A 16288-nucleotide genomic window follows, 5' to 3' on the forward strand; every position below is an offset into this window, starting at 1 on the left:
TTAACCCCTATCTCACTACATTCAAAGCACTGTGGCAGGTGACATTGCATCATCGTGTGGTCTCCTCATCCACATTTGATGCCAGAGGAGAAGACGTGATGGTCATTCTGTTTCTGAGTTGCAATATCTATCTTATCCAGCTCCATGGAAATCTTGATAGCTGAGGACATATCACTAGGATCCATCCTAAATTGTCATGACCTATCCGCTGAAATACTCCTTATGAATACATCCAAGGTGCCATTCACTGCTTCCCACAAGAGGATTCTATCTGTCTCTGCACTGTGTATCATTTTGTAAGTCTGTAAGTTGACATTACAAATTCTACCAGAGAATGCCTCTACTGACTCATTGTGCTTCTGTATTAATCCCATGATTTTTTCCATGAAAAATCTGGTGCTAGTTTGCTTATGATACCACTGGGTGAGTCCTTTAGCCAGCTGGTCAAATGTCTGTATTTTACTCAGTCTTTCAGGGCATGTGACATGCATTTAAGTGTCACCCATTAACCATAACTTAGCTATAGAAAGACATGTTGCATCAGACCAATTCCCTAACCGAGATGCTTCCCTCACAGCATCCAGAAAGGCTGATACATTATTGGATTTTTTTCCCAGAAAAAGGTGTAACAAGACTAGCTGCTGCAGGATCGATGGCTGGGACAGGTGTGTTCACTAAGATCATTGTATCCCATCCATGGGATTGCTTCAGCCCAGTTGCAGCACATAACACTTCTAGTTCCCTCTTCACCCATTCAATAACCTGGCTTAATTGTGCTTTATCCTGGAGTAATCTGGCTACCTGAACTTTCAAAACTTTAGTATTCCCACTTAAAGTGGCTGCACGTGTTGCTGATCATTGTGTAACTTCCATTTTTGGTTATACTACAGAAAAAGTGGAAACCCAGTACACCGACACAATATAAATAACCAGAAACAACTACATTAGACTGTCCTATATGTCATGGCCCAGCAGTGCTCACTGCACTGATGGTACTTCATGGCCAAGCCTTTTACAAGTTTCACACGTTACTAGCACTGCATTAGTGCACATTAATTCATGACCCAATAAAGTACAATACTAGCACCTAGTTGGTGATAAGTACTCTAACTTACAGTTATCCAAAACTTTGATAGGTCTGCAGGTTCTTGTGGTCTAAACAATGTCACTTTCAAGTGCATCCTTCTGACTCAACATAGCTCCAAAATAAGATAAAACAGGCCAACAAAAATTGGTTATTGATAGCACTGCATAATGACGGATGTCAATGGCCGCTGATGTGCAGGTGTGGCTCCTCGATGGTGGTGACAGCTGATGTTAGCATTTCCGACCCCAAATTTGTAGGAGCCCACCAGATATGGCACCCTGTGTGGATGTAGGATAGTTGAGCAGAGGTGCAAAGGTGTGATCCACTGGTGTGATAAGGCACTAATAAGACATTCAGTTAACAATAATTTATTTCTGAGAGTTTTACAATCATTATCTTCTTCACAGCACAGCCTAGTGGCATCCATACTGCGCCCACATTGCATAGGAATGCAGGGCAGCGCATCGGTGCTCGGCAAGGAAGCTGCCGGTGCAGCCCCTGACCCAGTCTTAGGTCGGTGCTTCTGCAGCCTGGCAAGCCTCAGCACTCTCATTGAGTATGGCTGTGCTTAGGCTTGCTCAAGGAAATCTGTATGCTCCTGTTGTCGGTTGTTAACATGGTGTGTAGGCAGAAGACCCGACTGCTCTGTAGAGGACAGCCTGAGAGGCAGTCCAAGCATACAGCCAGTAAGGCAGTACTTACTTGGGCAGTACTTACTTGTACTGCCCAGGAGTGGTGGCACAGGAGCCCTGCTCCCAAGATGAACAGCTTGCAGCTGGGCAGACCAGTTCTTCATTCATGGAAGATAGGCCGAGCTCTCATCTTTGGGTAATCACGCATGTGACCGGCAGGAATGCAGCTTGCAGAATTGTAGTTCCCTATTCAGCCAGATAGCCTGCAGATTCATAGCAGTAGATTCTGAGATGGTGGTGGCTGGCAACACTTTGCTGAATTCACTGGGTGGTCCTGCAACTAGTATAGCTGGATTTCCGTTGGTGATCAAATGTACTCTAGTTTTCTGAGTCTGTCAGAGTTCCTCGCTGGCCTGATGTTTAGTTTCAGAGCTTTATTCGTTTATGCGAAGTTTGCAGCCTGAAAGGCATTCTTGCATCATCAAAATTAATTAATAACTGACCCCCAGTCTCAGATGATAGAGTTGCTGAACAGTTCAAAGAAAACTTAAGTCTCATTTCAAATAAGTACCCCATTCATACAGTTATATTTTGGTAGGCATAAAATGTTGTCCAAAATGGTACTAAATGTTTTCTCAGAAAATTGTTTTGAACAATTAGTTCAGGAGCCCATTCAAATTGTAAATGGGTGCGAAAACTTACCTGATCTCTTAGCAAAGTACAATACTGAGCAAATCGAGATTAATACAGGGATTACTGTTGTAGTGAGAATGAACACTGTAACATCCAAACGCACCAAAAATTAACACAAAATACATCTATTAAAAAAAAGGAGATAAAAATTTACTTGACATCTTCCTAACTCTTCCCTCCATCCAATCTGACTATGTCAGTGTAGATAAGATGCAGTTTAAATTCAAAGAAATATCAGATGCTTTTAATAGTTTCAACAACAAAACTCTGTCTTGAAATCTGAAAGAAAACCCAGAGACATTATGGTAGTATGTACAGTACACCAATGGCAAGACACAATCAATACCTTCATTGTGCAATAACAATGATGATGATCCCTTCATTGTGGAACAACAATGATGATGATACTGATGAAAGTGCCACCAAAACACAGTTACTAAACACTGTTTTCTGAAATAACTTCACTGAAGAAGACATGGTAACTATTCCAGAGTTTGAATCAAGAACAAGTGTCAACATGAGTATCTTAGATGCAGGTATTCTCAGTGTAGAGAATCAGCTTAAATCACTTAATAAAGGAAAGGCCTCCAGTACATATAGTATACCAGTCCAGTACCTTTCAGAATATTCTGATATAGTATAGATATGCTTACTCATTGAACGTTCCGTACTGAAAGACTAGAAAGTTGCTCAAATCACACCAATACTGAGGAAAGGAAATAGGAATAATTTGATGAATTACAGACCTGTATCACTAATGTTGATTTGCAGTAGGATTTTGGAACACGTACAATATTCAAACATTATGAATTATTTCAAGAAAATGATTTATTGACAAATAGCCAACACGGAATCAGAAAAAAAATTGTGCTCCTGAAACACAACTAGCTCTTTATTCTCATAAAGTAATGAGTGCTATTAACATTAGATGTCAAATTAATTCCAATTTTTTAGATTTCTGGAAGGCTTTTGACACCGGCCCCACGACCCCTCACATGCTTGGGGAGTATCATCTCAGTTGTGTGATTGCATTCATGATTTACCATTAGAAAGGTCACAGTTCATAGTAATTGACTGAAAAAGCTGAAGTGATGTCTGGCATTCCCCAACTAAGTGTTACAGGCCATCTGCTGTTCCTAATTTACATAAACAATTTAAGAGACAATCTAAGTAGCCCTCTGAGATTCTTTGCAAATGATGCTGATTTTTACCGTCCTGTAAAGTCATTAGATGATCAAAATCAATACAAAATGATTTAGACAAGATATCTGTATGATGTGAAAAGTGGCAATTGACTCATTATTAAAATCGAGAAGCCATCCACATGAGTACTAAAAGGAATCCTCTAATCTCAGTTATGTAATAAATCACACAAATCCAAAGGATGGAAATTCAACTGAATACTTATGGATTACAATTATGAATAATTTAAATTGGAATGATCACATAAATAATTTTGCTAGGAAAGCAAACCACAGACATAGATTTACTGGCAGAGTACTTAGAAAATGCAACAAGCAACTGCTTACACACACTTGTCCACCCACCTTTTTCTGGAGTATTGCTATGCAGTGTGGGATCCGTATCAGATAGTTCAAAGGAGGACAGCTCATTTTCTGTTATCGCAAAATAATAGAGTGTGCCACAGATACAATACGGAAACTGGGGTGACAATCATCAAAACAAAGCATTTTCATTGCAACAGTATTCTTTCATGAAATTTAAATCACCGACTTTCTCCTCAGAGTGCGAAAATATTTTGTTGGGGCTCGCTTACCTTGGGAGAAATGATCATCATCATAAACTAAGAGAAATCTGAGCTTGCACAGAAAGATTTAAGCATTTGTTTTTCCCACATGCTGTTAGAGCATGAATCGGTAGATAAATAGCTTGAAGGGTTTTCAATGAACCCTTTGCCAGGCACTTAATTGTGAACTTCAGAGTAACCATGTAGATGTAGATGTCCCTAGGTCTAGTTACGACACACAGCCCCATTTACATGCTGTGTCTACTGTGCACTGTTGTCAAGGTGCTGAGTCAGGTGTTCCTGACACACTCTCAGAGGCAATGAGCTCCATGCTTGTTTGTACTTTGGCTCTTCCGAGTGTGTCTTTGGTTATGCCATCACTGAAAACTTGATGGGTGTGCTCCACTTAGTGACATCGCATTTGATTTCAACAAAATTTTATTCCTCACTTAATTAGTATTCTGCTGTGTTACAGGGACTGATGACATCAGCAGTTTAGTCCCTTATGAATTCACACACATTTGAACATTTTTGTTGTGTAATAATACAAAGGTGCATGAAGAATCCACACATTGGGGGAATTGCTTTTGTCATAATGTGAGATACAATCAACAGTGCGGCCATTAAGAACAAAAGTTTATTGATCCACATTCAAGTTAGTGACAAAAATAGAAACAGTACAATAAGCAGTAGCACACTGTCTGAGAGGGAGCACTGGTTGCACTCTCTTTATATAGAGGATGATTCCACTGGCATAAATCTGTAGGAACTCAAGAAGTGTGTCAAGGCATCATCTGTGGAATAGTCCGTGATGTACTTCTTCATTTGAATGTTCAATGTGTGGATGAGCCATTCCTCTTTGCTGTTAGAGTCGGGATGGAAAGGAGGAGCCATTGTGGTGAATGCCTTGACAGGTACAGAGACCGTGGAAGGTCTGAGACAAACTGTGGATCATTATCTGGCACAAGCATATTAGGCAATTCTTCAATAGAAAATTTTTTTGAGAGGGCCTGAAATGTAGCCGTGACTGACGTGGAAGTACAACGGATAATCTATGGAAATTTAGAGAAAGCAACAACAACCAATAATCAGTAAGAATTCAGAGATGGTCCCATGAAATCAACATGGACACATTCCCATGGATGCTGTGCTGCAGACCATGGAGATAGTGTCATCCTCAGCACCACCTGTTGCGTAGCACAGTGAGAGCAGGTCGCAACAAGATGCCCCATGTCACCATCGATGCCAGGCCAAAACACATGTTGACAGGCCAGACTGACAGCAATGGCACCTGTGGTCCCAGAGCCTGTTATAGAAAACCCTTCCACTGTATATTGCGCATCAGTGTCTTAAGTGTAAACAAAGGAGCTCATCCTGATCACAAGTAGGATCCAGCACCATTGGGAGCCAGAACAGTGAATTGGCCATGGGAAGCTGTGCAGTAGGCCAAAAAGGTATTTCATCATTGTAATGAGACAGAAACAAGGCCCAATGCTGGAGTCAATGTACTGCTTTGATGAACAATGAGGCAGAAGGATTAAACAATGAAACAAAGGGCTTTTGGTTCATGATGAGGTGGGACTTAGACCCATATAAGAACACATGAAACTTATTGAGCAAGTGCTTCATTTTCAACTTAGGAGTAGCACTGCTGAGTGGAGTTGATCATTTTTTGTGCATAAGCTATCAAACATCTGAAACCATCTTCATAATGATGTGCTAGATCAGCCCCGAGGCCATATTGAGAGATGGCCGTAGCAAACTCTAGGTTGTGGCCAGAATGAAAGGCAGCCACACAAGGAGCATAATGCAATTTAGATTTCTAAAGAGTGAAAATGCATGTCCTTGGGGAGCATTTCATGGAGAGAATGGGCCAACACAGCTGTACCTGGAAAGACTTTGGCGTAGAGGGCAATTTTCCTTAAAAGTCCTTGGAATTCTTTGACACTGTAAGGGCGAGGCAGAGCTGTGACCATCCCAATAAACCTGAAAGCCCAAATACACAATGGGTAGGTGGAAAATGGGTGATCCGGCCAAGCTTCACTTCAACCCTACAGTATGTAGGTCTGTGAACAAGGAGCATAAGTTGCATAAATGCTCTTCTATGGATGCACCCTTTATGAAGATGTCATTGAGATAGTTAATGTGCACTGGAATGGACACTGTCATTTGTTCCAAAAAATGCTAAAAATAGCTGGAATGATAGCCACACTGAACAGGATGTGGACTGAGCATTAATGGAAACTTTAAAGCCACCACAGATTAGATTAGATTAGATTAGATTAGATTAATACTTGTTCCATTGATCATGAATACGACACTTCGTAATGATGTGGAACGTGTCAGGTTAATGAAAGATGTCTGTACAAGATATTACATTACACAAAATATTGCATGACACTAATGCTTAAGTTAGTGTTTTTCCCTCCCTTAATTTACATCTAAAAATTCAGCCAATGAGTAGAAGGAGTTGTCATCTAGAAATTCTTTTAATTTATTTTTAAATGTTGGTTGACTATCTGTCAGGCTTTTGATGCTGTTTGGTAGGTGACCAAAGACTTTTGTGGCAGCATAATTTACCCCCTTCTGTGCCAAAGTCAGATTTAACCCTGCATAGTGCAGATCATCCTTTCTCCTGGTGTTATAGCTGTGCACACTGCTATTACTTTTGAACTGGGCTGGATTATTAACAACAAATTTCATAAGTGAATATATATACTGTGAGGTTACTGTGAGGATCCCTAGATCCTTAAATAGATGTCTGCAAGATGACCGTGGGTGGGCTCCAGCAATTATTCTGATTACATGTTTTTGAGCAATGAATACTTTTCTACTCAACGATGAATTACCCCAGAATATGAAACCATACGAAAGCAGTGAATGAAAGTAGGCATAGTAAGCTAATTTACTGAGATTCTTATCACCAAAATTTGCAATAACCCTAATAGCATACGTAGCCGAACTCAGACGTTTCAGCAGACCATCAATGTGTTGTTTCCAGTTTAACCTCTCATCAATGGACACACCTAAAAATTTTGAAAATTCTACCTTAGCTACAGACTTCTGTTCAAAGTCTATATTTATTACTGGAGTTGTGCCATTTACTGTACGGAACTGTATATACTGGGTTATCAAAATTTAAAGAGAATCCGTTTGCTGAGAACCACTTAATAATTTTGTGAAAAACATCATTTCCAATTACATCACTTAGTTCTTGGTTTTTGGATGTTATTACTATACTTGCATCATCAGCAAAAAGAACTAACTTTGCATCCTTATCAATATGGAATGGTAAGTCATTAATGTATATCAAGAACAGTAAAGGGCCTAAGACCGAACCCTGTGGGACCCCGTGCTTGATAGCCCCCCACTTTGAGGAATCAGCTGTTGTATTAACATTACATGAACCACTTATTTCAACTTTCTGCATTCTTCCAGTTAAGTATGAATTAAACCATTTGTGACTGCCCCCCTCAAACCATAATGATTTAGCTTATCTAAAAGAATTCCATGATTTACACAGTCAAAGTCCACCACAGAGGTGAAGCCGACCGTTCAGTTTTTTAACAATCATGAGGAGGTAGACCACTCACTTGATGTAATAGATAGTTAGTTAGTTAGTTAGTTATGTGTTCCATTGATCAATAGCATGTAAAAACCGTTGTGATGTGGAACGTGTCATATGCCAAGAAATGCACACAATAAAAAAAGTTTTTCACATTATAGTGTTATACCTAAATATTTCTGTTATCTGTTCCGTTCCCTTAAATGATCAGAATGCATGTATTATATCTCAAGATTTATTTACTCATATTCAGGAATTCACCTATGGTATAGGAGTTGTCAAGGAGGTATGATTTCAATTTGTTTTTGAAACTATTACTGCTGTCTGTTAGACATTTTATTTCATCTGGTAATTTATCAAAAAATTTTATGGCAGCAAATTTTACCCCTTTCTGTGCCAAAGATAGGTTAAGTAAAGGATAGTGTAGGGCTTTCTTTTTTCTGGTATTGTAATCATGAATGTCGCTGTTGATTTTAAACTTGTCGATGTTGTTGAGAAAAAATTTCATTACTGAATAAATGTACTGTGAAGCAGTTGTAAGAATTCCTAACCTTTTAAACAGATGCCAACAAGATGTGCGACTATGAACCCCACACATTATTCTAACTACTTTCTTTTGAGCAGTGAATACCTTTTGCCTAAGTGTTGAGCTGCCCCAGAATATTATTCCGTATGACATTAGAGAGTGGAAATATGCAAAGTGTGTTAGCTTACTAATTTTTACATCCTCAAAATTGACAATTATTCTGATTGCAAAATTTGCTGAACCTAGTCGCTTTAGGAGATCCAAAATATGAATTTTCCAATTAAGATTCTCATCTATATGTACACCCAAAAACTTAGTATGCTCTTCCCTGGCTACTGACTTCTTTTGATGTGTTATGTTTATTGAAGGAATTATACTTTTTGCAGCAGAAAATTGGATGTTTGAAAAAGTTCAGAACAAGCCCATTCGCAGACAACCAATTAATGACTTTTCCAAAGACCTTATTTGTATCATTTTCTATCGGACTTTTTTACTGGATTAATAATTATGCTTGTATCATCAGCAAACAGTGTCAGCTGAGCATCTTGTTTCACATAAGAATGGTGGCAATTCACATATATCAAGAACAGGAGGGGACCCATGATCGAACCTTGTGGAACACCTAATGTAATTTCACCCCAGTTAGATGAAGTGGCAAACTCCTTTGAATCACTTGAAGCATATAAAGAGACTTTTTGCTTCCTGTTCTGTAGCTATGACCTAAACCACTCATATGCTGTTCCATTTATACCATAGAATTGTAATTTCTCTAACATAATGTCGTGGTTCACACAATCAAATGCTTTGGATAAGTCACAGAATATTTCTACTGCTGACATTTTACTATTTAAAGACTCTATTATGCGGACAGTGAAATTGTATATTGCTGTCTCAGTGGAACAGCATTTCTGAAATCCGAATTGTGATTTACTAAGTATTCCATTACTGGTGAGATGGCTAACTACTCTTGAGTACATTACTTTCTCAAATGTTTTTGAAAATGCTGTAAGCAAGGATACTGGCCGGTAATTATTGGCATCTGTGGATTCCCCCTTTTTGTAGAGAGGCCTGACAATGGCATATTTTAACCTGTCTGGAAAAATACCCTGAGTCAGTGATGCATTACATATGTGATTCAAAACGTCAGCTGTAATTGCTCCACTTGTTTTAATAACTTGTTAGAGATGTCATCTACTCCAACAAAACATTTATTTTTAAAAGATTTAATATTTTTCCTTATTTCACAAGAGGTTGTTACATGAAACATAATCTGACTAAAATTTTTCAAAACTGACTCTTCCATGTACTGCCTGGCTTTTTCTTTTGAACTATTCTCACCAATTTTTTCTCCTACACTTAAGAAGTGATTGTTAAATACATTGGCTACCTGTGAACTGTTGGTTAAGATGGTCCCATTCTCTGTAACAGTAATACTACCTACCCCAGTGGTTACTTTTGCTGTCTCCCTTCTAACAACATTCCATATTGATTTTATTTTATTGCTGAAGTTGTTAATTTCTTCTCTAACATACATATTTCTTGATTTCCTTACAACTTTTCTCAGTATGTTACAATAATTTTTGTAGTGTAAATCTACTACTGGATGTTTACTAGTTCTTGCTGTCTCATACAGTTTTCTTTTTCTTTCTGAAGACACTTTAATACCTGTAGAAATCCAAGGTTTCTTTGAAAAGTTTGTGGTGTTACATTTAGTAATTTTCTTTGGAAAACAATGTTCAAAAAGAGATATAAATTTATCAAGGGATATGCTGCATTTATCATTAGCATTTGTCTCATTATATATATCTTCCCAGTTTACATTTCCTAAACTTTCTCTGAAGTGATCTATAGATACCAGGTTGAGCACCCTCACACTTTTACTTAATGGTTTCTGAAGTGTACACCCTGTTAGATTTTGTAACTTAATCAGTTGTGCATCATGTTCAGATAATACATTTAACCACAGGGAAAGCATGTGTTTGTTCTACATTCTCTTGCTGTACAAATACAGTATCTATTAGAGAACTACTGTCCTGAGCTATACGTGTAGGGAAATTGATCATTGATTCTAAGTTATATGTTGTTAACAACACTTCTAGTTCACTTTTGCTACCAGAATTGCTTAGAAAGTTAACCCTGAAATCACCACAGATTAATAACTTCTTTTTGTCTAGCAGACAGCATAATATGGAGTCAAACTTTTTTATGAATAGCTCCCAATCTCCTAGTGGAGACCTGTACACTGTTGCTAATATCAACACAACATTATCTAGCTGAAGTTCACATGCACAAACCTCAAAGTGCTGATGACCCTCAATGATGTCAGCCTGTCCAGTTCCGATTTCACCTTATCATGCACGGCCACTGGAATAGGATATGCACAGAAAAAGCTTGGCTGGGCCATAGGTTTCAGGGTAATGTGGGCCATAAATGTTGTGGCACAGCTTAACCCATCCAGGGAAAGAGAGAGAGAGAGAGAGAGAGAGAGAGAGAGAGAGAGAGAGAGAGAGAGAGAGAGAGAGAAGCAAGAACTCAGAACACAGAGAATCTAACTGCTGGTAAGGGACCTAATCAGAAACGAAGTGCACTGCATCCACAGTGGGAAAACTAAAAGCACTGGAAGCATCCAGACCAAAGAAATTGTTGTCACCAGCATCATCTACTACCAGAAAGGTCAGGGAACAAACCACCAACTTAAACACAATGGGAGCCATAAATTGCCACAGAACTGAAACATGCTGCCTGTTGTAACTCACTGAACATCTAGTTACTGGAGAAAACACCTGAGATCCCAAGTCCACATATGTTCGTGATTTCAGGAATTTCACAGCCGGACCCGGCGGAATTTGTCCATCACTCACATTTCCATACTTCAATAAACAATTTGTTGTTATTAATAAGCACTGGAGACACACAATTAACATCCATGTCCATATCTGCAGGAGAAGGCTAGAAATGAAACACATACATTGTATGTGTTTTTTTTTCTATAATTGTTACAAGTCACCCAGTGCCTAGGGCATGTGGCCCTGTCACGTTTCATGAAACAATATTGGCAAGATGGGTGCACTGCCACTGCTGTGGTTGTTGTTGTTGTTGTTGTTTGGCACTTTGGTGTCCAGTTTGGCATGGAGGTCGAATTTGTATGGCTGCTACATCTTCCACCCACTGAGGGTAACAGGTGCCTGCTGAACAGGAACAAAAGCCACTGCAGTGATCTGATCAGGAACAAAAGCCACTGCAGTGATGTCGCATCAAGCACCAATGCAATCACCAGCAGCATGATATACCTTGAAAGAGTAAGCAACATTTAACACTTCAGTCAAAGATGGAGTCTTACACTGTAGTACATGTTGATGCACCTGCTTGTCAGGAACCAACAGAATGATAGCATCATGGAGAATAGAATCAGCATAGGAATCATGATGAGCATTGGTGACAGACTGACACTTGCGACTGAGGCTGTGGAGTTTGGCCGCTTGAGCCCGGAAGGCCTAGTGAGGCTGTTTCTGACAACAATAGAACTCAACACCCACTGCAATGACATGTGTGCACTTTGTGATACTTGGATAACAATTTACACATTACACAGAATGAAAGTGATGTTGGTTCCTGGAGTGGGGCTAATTGGCACAACAGTAAATCCAAGGGGAAATCCTAGAAAAGAACAAAGCCTTACACATACTTGTATCAGTGGCACCAAGAGCAAGGATATGTTGCTAAAGCAGCTCCTTGTAAACCTCTTCTCAGCCACATCATCATAAGGGGGAATAGGTCATGGGCATATTGATGCAGACAAGCTTGCACAGTCAACATGGCCAACAAATTTATGATAGCAATACTGAGAGCCTGCTGCTGCTCAAGGAGGGATATGAATACCACCTCAGTGGACATGAGAATAGTCAGAGTGATCAAACAGACTGAGCACACGGAAGTGAACACCACACTCATCACCAATTGCATCATAATTGTTGACACAATCAGTAGTGTGGCCTCTATGAAAAAAAGTTTGAATCACACTTAAGTAAACAATAAACATAGAAACAGTAAAATAAGTAGCATAACACAGTCTGAGAGGGAGTACCACCTGCACTGTCTTTGTATAGGGGAGTGCTCTGGTAGGTGCTGCAGTGTGTGTTGTGCCATCCCCACTAATCTTGTGACCCACTGCATGTGACTTCTGACAGCTGGCCCACACAGCTGCCATCGTCGGACTATTTGAAGTGTAGTGCATCGGTGGTGCTGCAGCTCATATCCAGGTGTTGCACACAGGGTTATAGCACCTTTATTATCTGTTTAAACTACAATGGCTAATGCAAGATAATATTGGCCAGAAATGAGAGAAACCATTCCAGAAATTCCTTAAGAAGGAACTGTTTGCACCATAATCAGGACTCATCAGCACACTCTGTTCAAGGAACTACTCAGTTTCTAGATTTTCATGAATGATTTTTCTTCCAAGAATATTTCAAGTTTCAAGAAATTTTTAGCTGCGAAGAAGAATTTTAGTTTAGTTTTTATGATTTTTTTGATCCTTTCATACACATAGAATCTCATTTAGGTTATACTAGTATTACACCTCTTTAATCCCACTACCAGATGGAAAAACTTCATGAGAAGAGTTGTTTTAGTCCAGTGCCAAATCTGATGAAGGTGATTAATGAGGAGTGTAAAATGGGAAGGGAAGAGAAAAAAACTTACAGAAACAAATATAAAAGAGGTAAATATTGTAGGAAAGTTCTGGTACAATATAAATACTTTCGGATTAAAAGAGACCACACATCAAAAAACAGAAGCATCGAGTTGTCAATAACCGTGCAAAAAAAGGAAAGAAAACTTGCTAGCTTTTGGCGTAATCCTTTCTTGTGCTAAGTTATAAGTTGTTAACAACACTTCTAGTTCACTTTTCCTATCAGAATTGCTTTCTGTGGAGTGGTCTTCTTTAATCCAAAAATATTTACATAAAAGAAATGAATTACCATAGCATAGCAATTAGATTTTGAATCCTATGTGTGGAAAATAATTGTAAATAGTCATACTGTATGTGTATGGTAAAAATGTAGCACTGTATTCATGATGTAGGCTGAGTACTCTTAATTTTGAAGAGAATGACAATTACTTGTAGCTAGAGCATTACTGACCCAAGCCTAAAAATTTTATTTGTTCAACTTTTACAAACAACATATCTCTCCGTCGAAAACTTTAAAATAATTTTCTTAATCTTTACCTACTTAGGCTGTCTCTGTACTGAACCTGATGAAGTCATCAGCATTCTTAGTCTGGTTTCCAGAATGTGGGAAGAGTAAAGTGACCATTATTCCAGGTTTTTACTATTACCTGAATTACTGGCAAGCAAAACTGACAGTTGCTTACCACTGCAAGTGCCTACTTCTACAGACTGTCTTTATGCTGACTGTAGCTCAAGTTAAAAAGTCAAATGTGTTTTATTATGAACTTACAAATTTAATATTTGTCAGATAGAATGAACTTTCTCTGGTAAGGTAAGGTCACAATCAAAACTTCACAACACACTAGTTGAGAAAGCCTGATATACTGTACATGCTATTCAGTTGCCGATACTCTAGAACTAAAACTACAACATTTGATGGTACAATGGTGTATCTGAATGGAGTAAACAGTTAAGTATGCACAAAAAGTTATTGATACAAGTTGAAATATAGTAGACAAACACACGGTGTATCACAAGAACCTGACTGTGTGAGCTAGATTATCACTAACCTTAATTCAAACAAGTAGCTGTCAGACTTTGGAAGTATTCTGGTTGTCTGACTTTTTGATTAGTGGCCTACGTTATTTGCTGTGAAATTATATGAACAGAAGATTTTTAGGTGAGCTTTATTAAACAGCGTAAAGCAAACAGTTTCTGTCAGCAGTATTGTGAGGGAAGTTTCTATAATTTATAGCACACCAGAGTGGAACAGACCATATTAATAAACTATTGTGCTAATTTGGTGTATGTAAAACATGGTTTAATGAAGTGAAATTACAATTAATGTGTTCAGGAAAGGTTCAAATATTCATACACTGCATTTGCAGTTTCTTTTTTTTTTTTTTTTTTTTTTTTTTTTTTTTTTTTTTTTTTAATGTTTGCTAATGGGAGAACATGTGACTGCTACCCATTCATTTGCAAGAAAGTAGTATTTATTACTTTTATTTAGCTTGAATATCAGAACTTCATAGAACACATTCTGTGAAGGTTAAGCACATTGATGGTAGTAATGTGACTGGAAGTGCTACATACACTAGTTACAGACATCGTTAGAATAAATATAGTCACCTTTGTGGTCAAGATTAAAAAAACATTTAACAGTGTGACTCCAAACCAGAAAGTAGCTGGTTCAATCCCTGGAGGTGGATGAGACTGGTATTACCAGATTTTTGGTGGTGGAGGGAGAGAAGTAAGCTATATGTAACCCATTCACATCCTTCCACTTCTACAGTTATCCATTGCAACAAGGTCCTGTGTTGTCACTCACATAGTCTCCCCTACAATACTGTTAGACATTCGACACATTGCCTGCAGCTTGGCTACAAGTAAAAGAAAAATGTAGAATATTCCACCATAGCGCTACGTTACATGAAAGCACTTGACAATTAATGTAAATAAATATATCGAGGGACATAGAAATTGCTAAAGGTAATTACAGTACAAGTTGCTTCATACAACTGAAATTTCTTATTATAGTAGGGAATGATACAATAAAATAAGTCCTGTTAAGTGTCTACAAAGGGGAATTAATGTTATTGCAGAGATTTGTAGTGTGAAACAGGAAATGTTGTAGGAATACATTTCTTCAATTTTATTCCTGACTGTATCTGTGGCATGTCCCAATATTTTTCTGTAGATTTTAGTACTTTCCACAGGTAGCTGACAGCACTTAACAATATATCGTTCTACTTTTCAAATGATTAATTATGAACATTTCACCCATTAATCCTGCAAGAAGACATGAAGCCATTTTAAGAATTAGGGAAATATATGAGATACTGGGTTTATGTTAAGATGTTGTGGGGTTTTAACACATTGACTGCTGGTGCACAGCAAAGCCATATCCTGTGGCTGCCATTGGCTACTTGCTAGTCAATGCGTTAAATTCCCATCTGATTATTTGATATAAATTTTTTGCAATTTCCTTTCTGATACATTTTGGGATTCTTTCTTCAAGAAGACACATTTTATATGTAAGTTCTGAAATTCTCCCTTGACTGAGGTGCAGTATATAAATTTTTCACCTGCAATGGATACATTTGTCAGAGACTACAGTGATGAACAATTAATCGTGTATGAAAATATTACATTTGGTTTTTTATTTGGGTGTTAAATGTTTTATTATTCATTAGCATTCCTCTTGATTGCAGCTGTTATCTTGCTGAATTTTGAAGCTCTTGTTATCACTATTATGTTTCTAAATTAAATGTAGTTCTGATAACACTACCTTTTGAAGAAGACAAAATGTTTTTCTTTTGTTTACATACATCGTACTTTTGTTCTGGTACTGCACAAAATTGGTTTTCAAGTGCCAAAACTGCTGGAATCACTTTTGTCTTCACCTCAGTGTACACCATAAAACTATTAAAATAGTAATTCAAAAGACAGTAAGTGCCACTACTTCGAAAACAATACTTATATTATTAATTGCACCATAAGGAGAATCTAATTATTTAGTAATTTGTTTCAGTTTAAATTTTTTCCTCTGTTTTGCTTGTTACAGTACTTGCACTATAGTTTCCAGTTCATTTGTTTGTCTGAGAATTCTTAAATGTTCAACATCAATGGATGACAACAAGTCGATTGTTTTATGATCGCTACTTGCCTTGTATCCATTTAAGTTTAAACTGCAAAATCATTGAAACATTTCTCATAAATAGGCATTACCTACAGTCCACTTAGTCTATTCTCCATGTTACGGAAATATTTTGGTAGGTGGATCCTGTGATGTCACCGCCAGACACCACACTTGATATGTGGTAGCCTTTAAATCGGCCGCGGTCCGTTAGTACAAGTCGGACCCGCATG

Source organism: Schistocerca gregaria, chromosome X (genome assembly GCF_023897955.1).
Source record: "Schistocerca gregaria isolate iqSchGreg1 chromosome X, iqSchGreg1.2, whole genome shotgun sequence".
In the NCBI taxonomy this organism is placed as follows: domain Eukaryota; kingdom Metazoa; phylum Arthropoda; class Insecta; order Orthoptera; family Acrididae; genus Schistocerca; species Schistocerca gregaria.